The sequence below is a fragment of the Salmo salar genome, chromosome ssa10, assembly GCF_905237065.1.
Source record: "Salmo salar chromosome ssa10, Ssal_v3.1, whole genome shotgun sequence".
Classification (NCBI taxonomy): Eukaryota; Metazoa; Chordata; class Actinopteri; order Salmoniformes; family Salmonidae; genus Salmo; species Salmo salar.
In genome coordinates, this window is record NC_059451.1 from 105,383,786 (window position 1) to 105,402,149 (window position 18,364).

General features: G+C 42.1%; 1 protein-coding gene across 30 annotated transcripts in view; it reads left to right on the forward strand.

The window, feature by feature from the left end:
• LOC106561386 (protein-methionine sulfoxide oxidase mical3a) overlaps positions 1-18,364 on the forward strand; it is a 157,517-nt gene that overhangs the window by 33,195 nt on the left and 105,958 nt on the right. For 29 of the 30 annotated variants that reach the window (XR_006757069.1, XR_001318787.2, XR_006757070.1 and 26 more), the window contains exon 1: positions 10,660-10,894. The gene's annotated coding sequence lies outside the window, so the exon portion shown is untranslated. Of the gene's footprint in view, positions 1-4,831; positions 5,114-10,659; positions 10,895-18,364 lie in introns of those variants that run through there. The other variant, XM_045688313.1, reaches the window with a different exon arrangement.

An 18,364-nucleotide genomic window follows, 5' to 3' on the forward strand; every position in this document is an offset into this window, starting at 1 on the left:
TGAGGCAAGGCTGCATGGCATCATGCTGTGTGAGGGCCTCAACGGTGGTTGTGTGTTCATGTGCATGTGTTCATATGTATTTGTGTGTTTGTGTGTGTGTTCTGTTCCAATCTGCTTTTCATTGGACCATTAGATCCCTTTGGCTGTAATGATGTTCACGCTAAAGCTTGTTTCCTCTCATAACTTTGAGGATATGTAAGGGGTTCAATCATGATGTGTTGTTTATAGAGCACTAGTTGTTTTAAACAAGATACAGTACTAAACTTCTGCCATTGATGAGTTGTACTGTTGTGCTGCCAAATATAGATTTCATTGACCACTCTTTCCTAGTTTTTGTATGTTTTGCTTATCTATCATCTACTGTAAACAAACATACTTCTCATTCTTCAGTTCTTTAAATAGAGCAATATAATTAGTTGAATGGGCAATAACGTAATACAGATCTTCTTTATTGGTACAATTCCTGCTTTACTTTCTGTCCGCCAGTCATTGATTTGAATGGGGATTCCTGTTCTAGTCATTCTATTTCTATGAGTAGTGGATCCAATGCGTCATAAATCATGACATCTTACATAAAGGTGTCAGAAACCCATGCAGCGATTAGGACAGGGAGGCATCTTGGGACGAACTGCTTCTCGATGTCTCTCACAACTCAAGAGTTCTCAATAGCAGTTTCACACTTGTTGCTCACTTTGACTTAATTCATGCAGAATGCTGGGCGCTCCACCCTGATTCCTGTACTGGATGATCCAGTGGAGTGCTAAAAGAGATGTCAGGAGAGCTTCGTGTAGTGAGAGGCCTTTCCTCTACACCAGTGGTTCTCAATCCTGGTCCTGGGGACACAACATTTTTGTTTTTGCCCTAACACTACACACCTGATGCAAATGATCAAAGCCTGTTGATGAGTTCATGATTTCAATCAGATGTGTAGTGCTAAGGCAAAAACAAAAATGTGCACCCCTTTGGGTCCCCAGGACCAGGATTGAGAACCACTGATCTACACGCTTCAGATCCATGGTGATGATATAGACTACACACACACACACACACACACACACGCACAAACACACACAGACACAGAGACCAGTGTAGAGCTTCTGTCAGATTTGTAGCAGTTAGCAATGAGATGAATTAAACTCTCTTTACACAGTTAAAAATGTCTTGTAAGACTGGCGACTGGACATCCGTTCACAAAAGCAGCTCTGTTCAATTGTAAGATAATGAATACAATGGCTTTATCCCCTGTTATTTTTCTCTCTAAACCACCACTTGATGCAATGCTTATTCAACACACAGTTTATGTAGATCATCCCTCTCCTCTGATTCTGTGATACGGCTGTTTGTTTTTCTGGCCCGTGGGAAGTCTGAGTGGCAGTCGAAGTGTGTGTGTGTGTGTGTGTGTGTGTGTGTGTGTGTGTGTGTGTGTGTGTGTGTGTGTGTGTGTGTGTGTGTGTGTGTGTCTGTGCGCCTGTGTCCCACTAAGTAACACATGGTGACTGCAGCAGTAGGGCAGAAGGGAGTTGTAACAGAGATCCACACACACTGACATTTTTCCTTGAGAGCCTGAGTGGAATGTGAGCCCACTACCACGTTAGAGAGGACATCAAAGCCCTACCGACTCCCAATATGTAAAGCACTATGGCTGAGGAGGCAGGCCTGGCATCAAGGCTGGCTATGTCAAGGCTGGGTTTATCAACATACTGTAATGGGCCTGTGTGTAGCTGGTGGAGAGAGTCAGGCGCAGGACAGCAGATATGAGTAATCAACGTATTTACTCTAGTATTCACAAAATACAACACAATATACCGAGCCCACGATAACAGACCGAACACAAGACAAACAATTACTCATAACCAAACATGGGGGAACAGAGGGTTAAATAATGAGCAAGTAATTGGGGGATTGAAACTAGGTGTGTAAGACAAAACAAATGGAAAATGAAAAGCGGTCGACGTCAGCGGTGACGTCGACCGCCGAACGAACAAGGAGAGGGACCGACTTCGGTGGAAGTCGTGACACATACAATATCTAAAAAGGATACTTGGCTCTCTGATAAAAAAAGAATCTATCCAGATACAAACAAATGCTTTGCAGAACCTTGCAGAACCCACCATCCTAATAAATGCTTTGCAGAACCTTGCAGAACCCACCATCCTAATAAATGCTTTGCAGAACCTTGCAGAACCCACCATCCTAATAAATGCTTTGCAGAACCTTGCAGAACCCACCATCCTAATAAATGCTTTGCAGAACCTTGCAGAACCCACCATCCTAATAAATGCTTTGCAGAACCTTGCAGAACCCACCATCCTAATAAATGCTTTGCAGAACCTTGCAGAACCCACCATCCTAATAAATGCTTTGCAGAACCTTGCGGAACCCACCATCCTAATAAATGCTTTGCAGAACCTTGCAGAACCCACCATCCTAATAAATGCTTTGCAGAACCCATCTTCCTAATATTGAGTTGCATATTTTTTTTGCCATCAGAACCCTTTTGCCATCAGAACAGCCTCAGTACATCGGGGCATGGACTCTACAAGGTGTGGAAAGCGTTCCACAGGGATACTGGTCCATGTTGACTCCAATGCTTCCCACAGTTGTGTCAAGTTGGCTGGATGTCCTATGGGTGGTGGACTATTCTTGATACACACGGGAAACTGTTGAGCGTGTGTGTGTGTGTGTGTGTGTGTGTGTGTGTGTGTGTGTGTGTGTGTGTGTGTGTGTGTGTGTGTGTGTGTGTGTGTGTGTGACCAACAGGATGGACCAAGGGCTAAGTGCTTCGACTGCTGAGGCGATTCTCTAATGTTGGATGGTCTGTACAGTTCTAACATTACCTGTCTCTGTGACAACAAACTAGAACCTAATGCATTCAATCTAAATGCAAAACAAGCGTTTATTTAGTGTGACAAATTATTTTAAAGAAACATCACATTGTAGAATATACTGTAGTAATGTTTCCTTAATCTTAAATTGAATTACACTTCCATATTGTTCGTCTGTCTGCCTTGGAGAAATGGGCAGCCTTGTCCACAGACACAGTATGTTTTATTAATGGGGCCTAACAGTCCGCCTGCCTGGCTACAGTATTGCATTAGAAGTCAAAAAGGGCTGCATAATACATAACTATGAAGTGCTACGTTTGAGCGACCTCTCTGATTGGCTGTGACGGTCACTGTCCCAACAAGACCCTAGCCAGATCCAGCCAATCAGGAGACTGTATGTTCACTCTGGTAAACACAGATCAGAGATAACCAGACAGTTAATTGTTTACTGAAAACCCTGGGAAGTTTAGCTAAACCTTATTCTAGAGTACACTGCTGTTTTGTGTATGTCTGTGTGGAGTGGTCCTGATCTTGGGAAAACTGTTTTATTTGTTGTTGTGGTTATCAAGCTTGATTGCAGCCAGAGCTGATGGATCTGGCAGTGAATCACTAACATACCTCCTTGTCTTTGGAGAATAGTGGAACCACATGTTGTTGACTAAATCGAATGATTATTATTATTTGCTTCGAATCAAAGCTTCAGAAAGGAATGCCATTGGTCCATTACAGTATTCCATGTATACTGTAGGAAGCAAAAACGGTATTGAATGTGTATTTTACTATGAAGAATTGCATATGGATGCTCTGAGAGTGTGTTCCTGGCAAAGACAACACAATGACCTTACCGATGTCCCAGAAACACTTTGCGTCTCCTCCCTGGTTTGGCAGACTGGACCAATCACAGACCATTATCTTTGCATCAGTGTCTGTGGTCTGGTTCATTTAGGGTGTACCCTGGACCGCGATCACAGTTTACGTATGTCATCATTTGGAGGGACAGTGAAATAGACAGAGAGCCCCTCTTCCCAGATGGAGTGTAAAATACTCTCAACCCTCTTTCCAAATGATTTTGTTGCTGCCATGAACAATGGAATGAATGTTCTTTCCCAGCTTCCCAGCCACTAGCTAACTGCGCTCCAATTGCTAGCTGCGCTTGGTCCAAGCCGCAAGACCAATTTTCTTGACTGTAAAATGGCTGAAAATGTAAAGCAGGTTGTTATCATTATGTAATCGTGGCACTTATGCTGATCAGCAGCCTGCCCTATGACGGTCACTCGGGTTTCTTGCTTGTATCCCTCTTCAACTGCGGCTCTGGCAAGTTTATTTTTATGCTAAAAGTAAGTGTGCAGTAATCTGTTAATTCAGGAAATTAATCTGGACCACGTATTGTTAGATATGGTTTATCAGCGAATGCAAGGACAATCAATGCTATTTTACCCTACTGCGAACAGAGGTCTTGGTCTGTGCTACAGAGTGTAATAGGTGAGATCTGTCAAAGGAATATTATAATATGCATTGTCAGGGTGTGTATATGCTTGAGCATGTGATGTATTGTTTATCATTCACAGACAGGTATCTAATGTGCATTGTTGAAGTGTTTGCATTTGCACGCAGCGTAGAATATCACACATAGCTTTGAATGAAACAACAGCAGTGCATCTGTCTGGTTTCTCCGGTGATATATATATAGCCTCTCTGACAGTAAGCCTGTGTAAGGCCTGCGGGTCAAGCTGCCATATATGGGACCAGTGGTATGTCTTACTGAACATGTGTTATTTCTGTACCCTGTCAGCTTGGAGCACTGGGGGCACATTTTGTGCCCACCCCATTACAAAGCCCAGCTCAGTAGTAGTAGACAGACAGACAGACAGACAGACAGACAGACAGACAGACAGACAGACAGACACTTCTCAGATCTGTCAGTCAAGTCCTCCCTGTTGCCTTGGTGCATTAGCTCCAATTACCCCACCCCTCCTCAAGACTTCCCATTGTGTGTTTCTTTACAGGCGGCCCGGGAGCCCTCCCTTTGTGAGCCAGTGGGTGTGTGACGTCACCGCTGAGAGGAGGGGCCCCCTTTCCCCTGTCTGGCCAATCCTCAAGCTCGGCGACTAGGTCACGTAAGAATCCCCCCTTTCAGGTTGCCATGGTAACGTTCACTGGACCAGGCAGCATCTTGCTGTGGTGAGAAGGGAAGACGAGAAAGGAGAGCTAGAGGGAGGGAGAGAACGAGAACAAACCACAGACAGAGGAAACACCTAAGCTCTTCAGCTGCTGTGCCTCTTCCTTCTGTAAGTACTGTCACCACTCTCTCCTTCATATCCAGCACACTGAATTCATATTTGCTGCATGACTGATATTGTGAGTTTATCATTAGCAATGTCATACCTGGTAGATGCCTTTGAAGATTGCAGGGATGACATTGTGCATGTTTCCTTTGTTACATGTGGAATGTGTGTAGAGCTGTCTACCTTATGTGAGTCATTTGTTTGCAGGAGTCAGTGAGATCTCACAGTTGTTCTGTGTCTGTAATTTACAGATCTTCAGTGGAAAAGAGATGTCGTAAAAAAAAAAAAAAAGGAGTGGTTTGGTTAGAGTGCAATTAGAGACAGTTAAATAATGTCACCTGCAGAGATCTGGGTGGATCCCTCTCTGATGTTTCTTAATGACTGTTATCCTCACAGTAGGTTGTGAAAGTCCTCTTTTCTATGAGCTCTCTTTATTAGCTCCTCACCCAGCAAGGTTTCTCCCTCTGTCTCAAGTCAATTGGAGTCAGTCGATATCCTCGGCCCCCTGTGGTTAGTTTAATTAGCAAACCCCTGCAAATACAACTAGGGCAACTTGTTCCGACAGGAGGCCCCATATGTGGAATGTCCTTGGAGGGAGTATGGAGACAATTATGTTATCCTTCCCTATGGGAAGCACTACAGGTTTCTTCAAAGTCTAGCGGTTGTTGACGTGGCTGAATGTATTTTTGGTCCTATGAAGTGACCTTGTCCTGTGCTGTGACAGGTGTGGTGTGGTAATTTGGTCATTATGCAATCAGTATTTAACCTAAGATATGTGAGAGCAGCGATTTGAAATGTTGTGAACCCTTGCCAATGAATATGCTGTTGTAGAGTTGTTTCATAACATTACATAGCAAAACATGAATGTCATAAAAGATCATTATTGCGTTATTATGTAGTGAACAAGCAATCTACACACTACGGTACAGTAATTTCATTTATTGGACAGCAGAATTTTTCATAGAAGCTGGTTTCTCTCCTAATCCGGTAACTATCATAGCTCTGTAAATAGGAACTAATGTAATCGGGAAGATCAGAGTTGTACGTTTACTTGACTTTACATTACTGAACTGGCTACTGTTTTAGCTGGACTGAGAGTCAGTGTGTGAGTTTTTGTAGACCCAGGAGCCCATGTGCCTGCCATTGTACTGTAGGCCTAACTGAACATCTATTAGATCATCAGCATGATAAGATATTCATGGAGGCAGCAGTGTGTGGGATCAGGGCTCTAAAGTGTGACGAAATATTTTGCTGTGCAACCACGAGTTTTATTTTGAGAGCAGTGTGTGACTATGAAAAAATCTTCCAGAATATGTTGTAATGATAAGGCTTCACGCTGTTTGGTTGTTTCCGAGTGCTCTAAAGAAGAAAACGAGTTCAGATTCGATAGCGCCATGGTTGCACCATTACTACGAAAATGGATTGATTCTATCCAAACCAGGTCAAAAGATCTGGATCTGACCCATATTAAAGGCGCTACATTTTTATCTTACTATAGCTGATCGCAGGGACCGCATTTTACATACCTGTCGTGGCCCGTTCTACAACTACTTGCGCGTCGTTAACCATTTGTTTACACTTTGTTCAGTTGTTACCTCATTGACTAGCTAGCTGACAATCTGCTAACTTTACCAGTATATCCAAACATTTGGGGACACACAAAGAAAGGAAAAGGGCTAGCTTCATCAGGAAATAAATGATCATAGCAATGAATGAATGACAGATCTCTTGCATGTCGTCATCTTAAGAACGTTTTTAAAGACAGTGTACAATTTCAACGTAATGCATCCCAAGACCGCAATTAGGGGCCTTTTCTGATATAGGCGTTTCTTGATATCAAGTTATGCTAGTTCTGAACGTCACATGCTAATGTAAAAAGCTGGTTTTTGATATAAATATGAACTTGATTGAACAAAACATGCATGTATTGTATAACATAATGTCCGAGGGTTGTCATCTGATGAAGATCATCAAAGGTGAGTGCTGCATTTAGCTGTCTTCTGGGTTTTGGTGACATTATATGCTGGCTTGAAAAATGGGTGTCTGATTATTTCTGGCTTGGTACTCTGCTGACATAATCTAATGTTTTGCTTTCGTTGTAAAGCCTTTTTGAAATCGGACAGTGTGGTTAGATTAACGAGAGTCTTGTCTTTAAATAGCTGTAAAATAGTCATATGTTTGAGAAATTGTAATAGGATTTTTAAGGTTTTGAAAATCGCGCCACAGGCTGCAAGTGGCTGTTACGTAGGTGGGACGCGTCCCACCTAGCCCCGCAGCAGGGCATTCATACTTCTTGAGCTTCGTGGAGAAGTCCAGTAGGAAATTAGTGCTTTTACACAATGTAGAAACCTAATATTTCACAAATAACGTTGTTATTTCAATGACAGGTATTCATATCAACATTTTAACTTTTATAATAAACGTATGTCTGTACAGTGTTACATATTAGTTTAGTACATATTAGGTTCTAGGGCACAAAAGAAGCTAGAATTCATATAGGCTCAACATAGGCTGTATCTCTATCAATTTTAAAAATCGTATTTTCTGATACTCCTAAATTTCATGTGGTACTCTAACTTTTTGAAGTTGCAAGCACCAGTGCTACCAATTAAAATGTTTAATGTAGAGCCCTGTGTGTGATATCATTTTGCTTTTGTAAGAGGCATTTTTCTTCATGCTTTTTCCAGTGGCTTTCAATTTTTTGGACCCTGAAATGTTTTCTATTTTTAGTGCTTACTTGTGAGGTGACAGTTTTATCACTTTGGGTAGTGGTTGTCAGATAACATAGGCATTTAGTGTATTATAGCATAGTTACCTGGTCATATATCTTTTCTCTCTTACTTTATGGTTATAAGAATTTAAAGCCAGGGCCATATTTTAAGCTTAACACATATTTCTTACATCAGCTGTCCACTGATATAACAGATAACAATGCCAATACCACAAGAAAGCCACCAGGTTGGTGGCAAGGTAATTACAAATTAGCCTCTCACACACATGCCACGTAGCGTGGAGTCAACATTTCAAGTTGAAGTTCATGCTGTATCAATTTCAGTGGCAGAGATAGAGAACCTTTATCTATCTGTTCTGTACATTGAAGTCAGCTTGGCTGTCCACTGTGTCCAATGATAGGAGGTGACAGGAGAGTGTCTGCCTTTCTGGGACATAGAGAGAGCGAGAGCAGCCAGAGTCTCTAATGTGCAGAAAGCTGATAGTGTGTGTGTGTGTGTGTGTGTGTGTGTGTGTGTGTGTGTGTGTGTGTGTGTGTGTGTGTGTGTGTTACAGGGTCGCCTCCTGCCAGCATAATAATACACTCCGGTTTGCACTCAATCCCCCTGAACACTCATGTTAGAACAGATAAGGGCCTATTTTTGACACATTTATCTGGGCTTTATCTCAACAAGTCACATCGTAGAGCGGTTGCTGTGTTCTGATCCTCCCTGTCCTTTGTGAACATTTGTACATTTGCAACCAAAGTCACTGATACAGAAGTGTTTCTTATTAAGGGGCAGCCAGCATGAATGTTTATTTTGATTGCCTATTTTCTGCATAAGTCCCATCAGATAGCCTGATTTCAGATCAAATTAAATTCTATTGATCGCAGACACATATGTAACAGATGTTATCAAAGATTTTTAGAACTAACCCAAGATAGAGCACAGCCTGTCGTTTCCAATGGGAGCTGATTATTCATAGTGGGCAGAACAAGCAAGGACCGTGGGCAGAACTAAGCAGGATCTAGCGAGAGCCTATTGGCACGTTCTAGTAATTATTTGCATATTTCTGTTAGGGAACGCCTACTCTGTGAAGTGCGCGTGTGCAATAACTACATTTGCCATTGCACTCCTTCTAAACAATGCCATTTTTTTGAAACTTTGGCAAAGGGTAAATTCTATAAAACTTAGTCCACTATGTTCATAACATAGTCTGGTTTTGGAAACAGAAAACTGTATTGAGATCGAATGTTTCATCAATCAGAAAATTAGCAGAATGTCGGCCAAAATCCATCTCGCTCCATCTTCTCCTGCTGCTGGCCACTGAGCACTTGTTGGCTGCTTTTCCTTCACTCTGTGGTTCAACTCATCCTAAACCATCTCAATTGGGTTGAGGTCAGGTGATTGTGGAGGCCAGGTCATCGAATGCAGCGCTCCATCACTCTTCTTCTTTGTCAAATAGCCTTACACAGCCTGGAGGTGTATTAGGTCTTGTCCTGTTGAAAAACAAATTATAGTCCCACTAAGCGCAAACCAGATGGGATGGCGTATCACTGCAGAATGCTGTGGTAGCCATGCTGGTTAAGTGAGCCTTGAATTCTAAATAAATCACAGACAGTGTCACCAGCAAAGCACCCCCACACCCCTTCCTCCATGCTTCACGGTGGGAACCGATTTCCACCGATCTAATGTCCATTGCTCGTGTACCGATTTCCACTGGTCTAATGTCCAGCATGTCATTGTCCTTTCCCTTAGTAGCTGGCTATTTGACCTAGATAGTTTGTCTGTATGCATTGTTATGTAGGCTACGTGCTCCATTTTTAAATTGATGTAGTTCTGTCCTTGAGCTCTTCTTGTCTGTTAATGTTCTGTGTTATGACATGTTTCATGTTTTGTGTGGACCCCAGGAAGAGTAGCTGCTGCTTTCACAACAGCTAATGGGGATCCTAATAAATTACCAAAATACCAATGCCAACAGTCACAACACTTTCATGTTATTAGTACAAGAGGCAATGTAAGTTTATGGTGGTCGCATGGAGATCAATTGTTCTGATGATCTTTAGGGTAATGAACCTCTGATGTGTTTGTTCTGGCAGGGCAAGGCAGGATCCTTGACAACATATTTCATTTGCTGGATGCTTGATGCAGAATGTAACAGTGAAAATGTTGACTTTTGTCGGTAAAGTCTCTCTCTGCTCTGGGCATTTTCATGTGATATCTTGCCATACTGTATGAAAGTGATCAAGTGGAAAACCTATAATGTTCTCACAATGTAATCTCGGCTTGATGAAAGGCATTGCATTCGCTCAGCCTTTTCTCATCTACAGTTTAAACTTCACAATTTGACAAGCTCGCCCTGCCCAAATACGTTAGACTCCAGACTAGGTGACAATAATAATTACAATAACACGCGCGCACACGCACACACACACATATAGTAGGGCTACATCGCAGGTATTGCTGTCTCGACGTACCTTATATCACACAGACATGAGAAGGAAACGACACAAGACTTTGCTGCCCCTACCGATGTGTTTCGTCTCTTGACAGCCTCACACTCCAGCTCCACGTTCGATGAAACCAATCGGATTAAACTGAGTTAAAGCATGTCTCACTTTGAACAGTTGAGGGGGGTTTCTCATTGCAGTTCTCTGAACATTTAGAGTTGTATCACAACATGTAAACACTTTTCTTTGATTAAAGCAATCTAGTTTTTATATATAGTGGTTTAATTGATGTCATTCGCATATTTGCGAAAAATGTTGTCTTCGAAAGCAGCTTCTATTATCGAAGGTTTATGTCCCCCCTCTACAACATCGTGATGTGCTCTCCCGCACCCTCTGTCCGTTTTCAAGTTGCGCCTTCTCGCAGTATAGCTGAACGTGCCAAACAAGCTGTAGATTACACATACATACATTACCAGGCGGAATATAGAAACGGCAATAATAACCGAAATAGGGTAAATCTTCCGGATATACGACAGGATTGTATAAACATATGGACCAAAGCTAAGAAGAGGTGCATTCGCGGATCGTTTGAAAGAGTGTCCATTTTCTAAGATTCTAGTTAGGTAAGTGGGTTACTACTGCACGTTTCAGAATGTCACGCGTTGGTGATTTTATTTTTTTAATTAACTCGGTCACATACGTGACCTTTTTTTCGAAGTGCTTCTCCTCTATCTTGATGTGCATTCGGCTACAAAATATCATTTTCACTCGTTGTTTACATTGGCAGTTGAATATGCCCCTTGGTTTGCAACATTGTAACACATGAATGAGTTAAATTGTATACATTTTTACCATTATGCATGCATAATGACGTTTCACAGACTGCAAGTTATTAACATTTCACCCAGGTTGTTACATTGTCTCATTTTGCATGAAGCATTCTCTGTTACAGAAGAGATTAGGTCGCCCTTTCATTACATTGGGCATGAGAATTATTGGTCCCATGTTTTCTCATATTGTTAACTGGTAGACATTATAAAGTGTTGATTAAGATATTTATATGCTGTAAGTGGGCTAATGACCGCGACATCTGTCCTCCAGTACCGGTGGGGGGGTAAAATCACCGGCATAGCCAACCCCAAATAAAAGCCACGTTACAACCTATGGGTTGTGATAATTGCATTGTTTGTTCTATAACCTGTTAGTTCATATGCCTTGACACCGTGATATATAGGCAGTGGTGGTTCTGGCTTCTGCCCCCCCCCCAACCAACAAAAACAAACACCATTCTGCAATAACTGTGCATTTTATTCAGACATTTGGAACAACACAAATAAATAATCATAACATTTAAAACTATAGAAATTAGAGGTCGATTTTAATTAGGGCCAATTTCAAGTTTTCATAGCAATCGGTAATCTGCATTTTTGGACACCGATTATGGCCGATTACATTGCATTCCACAAGGAAACTGCATGGCAGGCTGACCACCTGTTACACGAGTGCGGCAAGGAGCCAAGGTAAATTGCTAGCTAGCATTAAACTTATCGTATAAAAAACAATCAATCTTCACAATCACTAGTTAACTACACATGGTTGATGATATTACTAGGTTAACTAGCTTGTCCTGCATTGCATATAATCAATGCGGTGCATGTTAATTTATCATCGAATCACAGCCTACTTCGCCAAACGGGGGATGATTTAGCAAAAAAAGCACAAATGTACCTAACCATAAACATCAAGGACTTTTTATTAAAATCAATACACAGAAGTATATATTTTTTAAACCTGCATATTTAGTTAAAAGAAATTCATGTTAGCAGGCAATATTAAACTAGGGAAATTGTGTCACTTCTCTTGCGTTCATTGCACGCAGAGTCAGAGTATATGCAACAGTTTAGGCCGCCTTTCTCGTTGCAAACTAATTTGCCAAAATTGTACATAATTATGACATAACATTGAAGGTTGTGCAGTGTAACAGCAATATTTAGACTTAGGGTTGCCACCCGTTCGATAAAATACGAAACGGTTCCGTATTTCACTGAAAGAAAAAAACGTTTTGTTTTCGAAATGATAGTTTCCGGATTTGACCATATTATTGACCTAAGGCTCGTATTTCTGTGTTTATTATATTATAATTAAGTCTATGATTTGATAGAGCAGTCTGACTGAGCGGTGGTAGACGGCAGCAGGCTCGTAAGCATTCATTCGAACTTTACTGCGTTTACCAGCAGCTCTTAGCAATGCTTGAAGCACAGCGCTGTTTGTGACTTCAAGCCTATCAACTCCTGAGATTAGACTGGCAATACTAAAGTGCCTATTAGAACATCCAATAGTCAAAGTTATATGAAATACAGATGGTATAGAGGGAAACAGTCGACACGTCATAATTCCTATAATAACTACAACCTAAAATTTCTTAACTGGGAATGTTGAACCACCAGCTTTCATATGTTCTCATGCTTTTTTTTGGCCCTCCAATAATCGCTATTGGCGTTGAAAAATCATAATCGGTCGACCTCTTAATTTAAAAATATATTCAAAAATAAGACTCATATCAAAAGTGGTAACAGACAAATAGAAACACATTTGTGTTGATTTGGCACTCGAGCATCAATACATTACATTTACATTTTAGTCATTTAGCAGACGCTCTTATCCAGAGCGACTTACAGTAGTGAATGCATACATTTCATACATTGTTTTTCTCCGTACTGGTCCCCCATGGGAATCGAACCCACGACCCTGGCGTTGCAAACACCATGCTCTACCAACTGAGCCACACAGGACCCAGTTGGTAGAGCATACCCATCCCCCAACACTGTCAACCAAGAGTCAAGACTAAACCAATTCACCTTGGTGGTGTGCAGACTGGTTTTATATTATCTTAACATTTTTGCAAAAAACAGAAAAAAATGCAACAATATGTCTGAAACTATATATTCATAGTATGATGAATGAATTGTGGTTTATTTGGTAGCATTTCGTAGTGTGACAGATTTTAGACTGTACAAAGTTAGAGGTGCGCTATTTGATACACTACCCGCTCACCATACCTCGGGCTTCTAGTGGGGAGACCTGAGGTCAACCTACCCCCGCCCCCCTCCCCATCTCGTACTTCTGAGTGGGAGACCTTCCCAGTCAGTAGCCTGCCTAGCTCACAAACGAGAATCAGGGCGCCCACTCCGACAAGGTTAATTGACCCACAGTCCCACACGGTGACATGATATCATTGACGTGATAGAAAATGAGCGATAGAAAACCGATTGCGCAAATGTCACCATTCCGGGTTTTTTTTTTTGGTGCGGGCGTGGCTGCCCATGTTGCCTATACCTAAATCCGACACTGTATATAGGCCTAAGGCCGAGACAATGAGAAGACACGGTGGCAGAATAAATTCAACCACACATTTGTTTCGTTACAAATCCGGTGAATTCCACAAAACATATTCCATGTAACAAACAGTTACATGACCTATAACATGGTCAAGCAAGGTAATGTTTCTGACATTTTCTGACTGCTAAACAACTATTGATTTAGAACCATGGAGAGTTACTGCAAGTCGCAAAGAAAACAAGAGCTGCCTCCAATATTCCAGCACCATTGAAACATAATCAAAAAAATGTTGAAACATTTTTAGTCATTTAGCAGACACTCTTATCCAGAGCGACTTACAGTAGTGAATACATACATTTCATTTCATGCATTTTTTTGTACTGGCCCCCCGTGGGAATCGAACCCTCAACCCTGGTGTTGCAAACACCATGCTCTACCAACTGAGCCAAAGGGAAGACACGTATGCTCCACTAATCACCTATGCTTAGTCTAATACAGTGAAAACTAAAAGATGCCAAAAACAATTTACTCCAATCAACGTAAGCTAAATATGTGGTTGTCCATGTCACTGATTTCTCTGTGGGTGTGTGCGTGCAAGTAGAAAAAAAACGTTTTCTCACCTGACTTGTACAGAAACACCAATGCCATTCTCCTCTTACATGTTGCCTAAACAGTCTATGACTCTGTCATATAGTACACACTTAGTTTTTGCTGTCCTAGGCTACCTGGCTAAATGACTTGCTCGCTAGCCTAACTTCCTTTCATGGGCAACAATATGCCATGCCAGCTAGTTCACAATCGCATCTAGCTACATGTTGAACTTCCATCCTCTCAGGCCAGGGGCACAATGTATGAATTTTTGTTTGGATCAGATTCGCCGTTATAATCATTGGCCATTACAGAGAATTACGTAAAACCACAATTCCAAATCCCTATCGCCATCGATGGATAATTTAGGAAAGGGACGATTTTAGCTAGCTAGCCAGCCATCAGAGGACAAAAACACAACGAGATGCAACAATTCGTTTTTTTTCTGTCAATAATGACATTTGACTTGTGATGGGATTGGTCTGAAGACAAATCCAAACTGGCTTCCCTTGACATTTTTTTTTTGGTGTGCCAGGACCATTCACAGCTGAGCTCACTCAATTTAGCTCAATGCTGATTGGCTACTATTTTATTTTAAAAAATTATCAAGGGAGGCCAAATGCTCGCTGTCTTCCCTTGCATTCCAGGTGGAAAAGGGTGGAGACGGACAGGGCTGCCGTGCTTCTAGCTCTTAGGAAACTTTGCAGTATTTCGTTTTTTTATGTGTTATTTTTTACATTATTAGTCCAGGAAATGTTTTGTGTTATTACATACAGCCGGGAAGAACTTTTGGATATGAGAGCAGCGGTAACTCACCAGGAATACGACTTTCCCGAATCGAATTCTTTGTTTGTACCCTGCAGGGAAATTGAACTAATTTCAGAGGCTGTTCCAAAACACAGCTGTTGGAAAAGAGGTACTCGGAGAGGACTTTTAGTCTGACTCAGGAGGCGCGCACACCACTTCAGAGTATATTACTCGCTAATGTTCAGTCTCTGGATAATAATGTCTCTCTGGATTTCCTTCCAGACAGACATTAGGGATTGTAACATACTCTTTTTCAGGATATACTGTCTGAGTCTGTTCAGCCCTATCCCATCTGAACAAGAGGAAAACCTATGTAAGAATGCTGTTCATTGATTATAGCTCAGCATTCAACATCATAGTACCCTCCAAGCTCATCATTAAGCTCCAGGCCCTGGGTGTGGACCCCGCCCAGTGCAACTGGGTCCTGGACTTCCTGACGGGCCGCCCCCAGGTGGTGAAGGTAGGAAACTGATCGTACACTTCAGGAAACAGCAGAGGGAGCACCCCCCTGTTCACATCGATGGGACCGCAGTGGAGAAGGTGGAAAGCTTCAAGTTCCTCGGCATACACATCACTGACAATCTGAAATGGTCCACTCACACAGACAGTGTGGTGAAGGCGCAACAGCGCCTCTTCAACCTCAAGAGGCTGAAGACATTTTGTTTGGCGCCTAAAACCCTCACAAACCTTTACAGATGCACAATTGAGAGCATCCTGTCAGGCTGTATCACCACCTGGTACAGCAACTGCACCGCCCGCAACCGCAGGGGTCTCCACAGGGTAGTGCGGTCTGCCCAACGCATCACCGGGGGCAAGCTACCTGCCCTCAAGGACATCTACACCACCTGGTGTCACAGGAAGGCCAAAAAAACACCCGAGCCACTGCCTGTTCACCCCCGCTATCATCCAGAAGGCGAGGTCAGTACAGGTGCATCAAAGCTGGGACCGAGATACTGAAAAACAACTTCTATCTCATGGCCATCAGATTGTTAAATATCCATCACTTGCACATTAGCGGGTGCTGCCCTATATACATAGACTTGAAATCACTTTAATAATGTTTACGTATTTTGCATTATTCATCTCATATGTATATTCTGTATTCTAACCTATTCTACTGCATCTTATTATATGCCACTGTGAAATTGCTCGTCCAAATATTTATATGTTCTTAATTCCATTCACTTACTTTAGACTGTTTATTTAGCTTGGGTGCGTTCTCCAGTGAGATACAGTACAATCAGCCTTTTGCGAATTGAAGAACATTTATGAAACACAGAGATTCAATTATTTCCTTTTTTTTTATTTTCTTGGTCAATGTTTTGGGGAAGCCTGGCTTCCCTTGGCATCCATGAATACACGCCACTGCTGTCCTCATGTCTCTGTTTTCTATTTGAGACCACAGCATGGTGAGGAAGAGGTGTATGTTGGCTTCTTATGCAACTTGTACTTATGGCTCAAAGCTAGGAATCTCAAATTGACTTGTGCCGGTCAACAACAGGGTTACTCTGAAACACTGGAAGATGTTATTATTCAGGACAGGAGGGAAACTGACTGCAAAGCACTTAAGTCCCTAGGCCCAATGAATGGGAAATACTGTACAATGACAACAGAATAACTTCATTCTATGTTTGACAATTCTGTTACAATGTACTATAAAGATAATCTGCTTTTGTTGCATATGTGCACTTGTCAAACCACATTTGACTCTCGTATGCCATTTTAGGGGATCACTGTCTTGCATTGATCTTTGTTGATTGACTGTACACTGATGCCAACAACACTAGTCTAATGTACTTAACATGACTTCATCTGACCCAGATTTGACCATTCATCAGCACGTACGCAAAAATCAGTCTGTGGCTAAGTGATAAGGTCTCCACCTGACACACATTTCCTCTGGACAAATGGGCTCTTACTCCCTCTTAGCGGAGTAATCCAGTGCATTTAGCCTACATCATTGATTTTGATTATGGATTCCATGTGTTAGCTGGACAAAGGTCCAGTGTGCATAGTTGGATTTTGCTATAAGTGGGAACACCAAGGCTCTCTGATTGTGTGTGACCTACTGGATAGGGTAGGGCGCTATACAGATTTTCATATGGCCATACCGTCCTTCTCTCACCCGTGATTTACGGTTTTACAAGTTTAGTACACAAGGGTGTGCCAAAAAAGCCCATTGGGTGTTTATTACCAGAATGCTGACAAAAAAAGACCTGCAATCCAGCTCATGAAGGTATACATATATAGGTAGGAGCTACCGAATGTCATTTTTGGTAAGTTTGGACATTTTGCAAGCAAATGTGAACGAGAGATGTACAAATGAACAGCGTTTTGACGCATGCAGTACTGGCTCTCCAGCAGCAGGTCTACACGCTGTGTCTTTGTGTAGTCTGGAGGCACTAGGACAAGGGGCCTGCCGGCTCTGCTTGGAAAAGAGGGGGGAGGAGCAGAAAGGCAGAGAACGGAGAGGAGAAAAAACACAAGGAAATGAAGATGGCAGCTGTACAAATCCAAAGGGCTTTGCCATCTCAAACATGGCATAACGCAACAGCATATGATGCACTGTTGAATTAACTTTAAGCAAAACATTAGGAAATGTAGCGTGCCACATTTGTTTCAATGATAGGCCTACACATTAGAAATATGATGGCCATGCATTGTTTTTGCAACAACAAAAAAACCTAGGCTTCTGCATTATTAGCTCATTTACTTGTGTTGCTGCCAGCCAAATAGCGTTGCACTTCATTTTTATCAGATGACAACAGAAGCTATTTTCTGTGAAGGAAAACTATAGTTGCACGTCCCTGATCACTATATTGTGCTATTTGCCAACAAACACCTGACTGGATCAACTCTGCTGGGGAACTAAGTACGCTTCATAATGTGAGAATTGAAATAAGAACGCAATCTGCTTTCTCCTAACGCATTGCACAAGTTGACTGCAGATATTTATTTAAAATAGCTACAAATATTAAAATGTATACGGTATACTGCCCAAGCCTAACCATGATGCAGTCAGAGGAAGGGCAGGAGGAAGTCAGCAGGTTTACTCAATCACCTCTCTCTCTCTCAGCTCTCTCTCTCTCAGCTCTCTCTCTCAGCTCTCTCTCTCTCAGCTCTCTCTCTCAGCTCTCTCTCTCTCAGCTATCTCTCTCGCTCAGCTCTCTCTCGCTCAGCTCTCTCTCTCTCAGCTCTCTCTCTCTCAGCTCTCTCTCTCTCAGCTCTCTCTCTCTCTGCTCTCTCTCTCTCAGCTCTCTCTCTCTCTCAGCTCTCTCTTTCTCAGCTCTCTCTCTCTCAGCTCTCTCTCTCTCAGCTCTCTCTCTCTCAGCTCTCTCTCTCTCAGCTCGCTCGCTCTC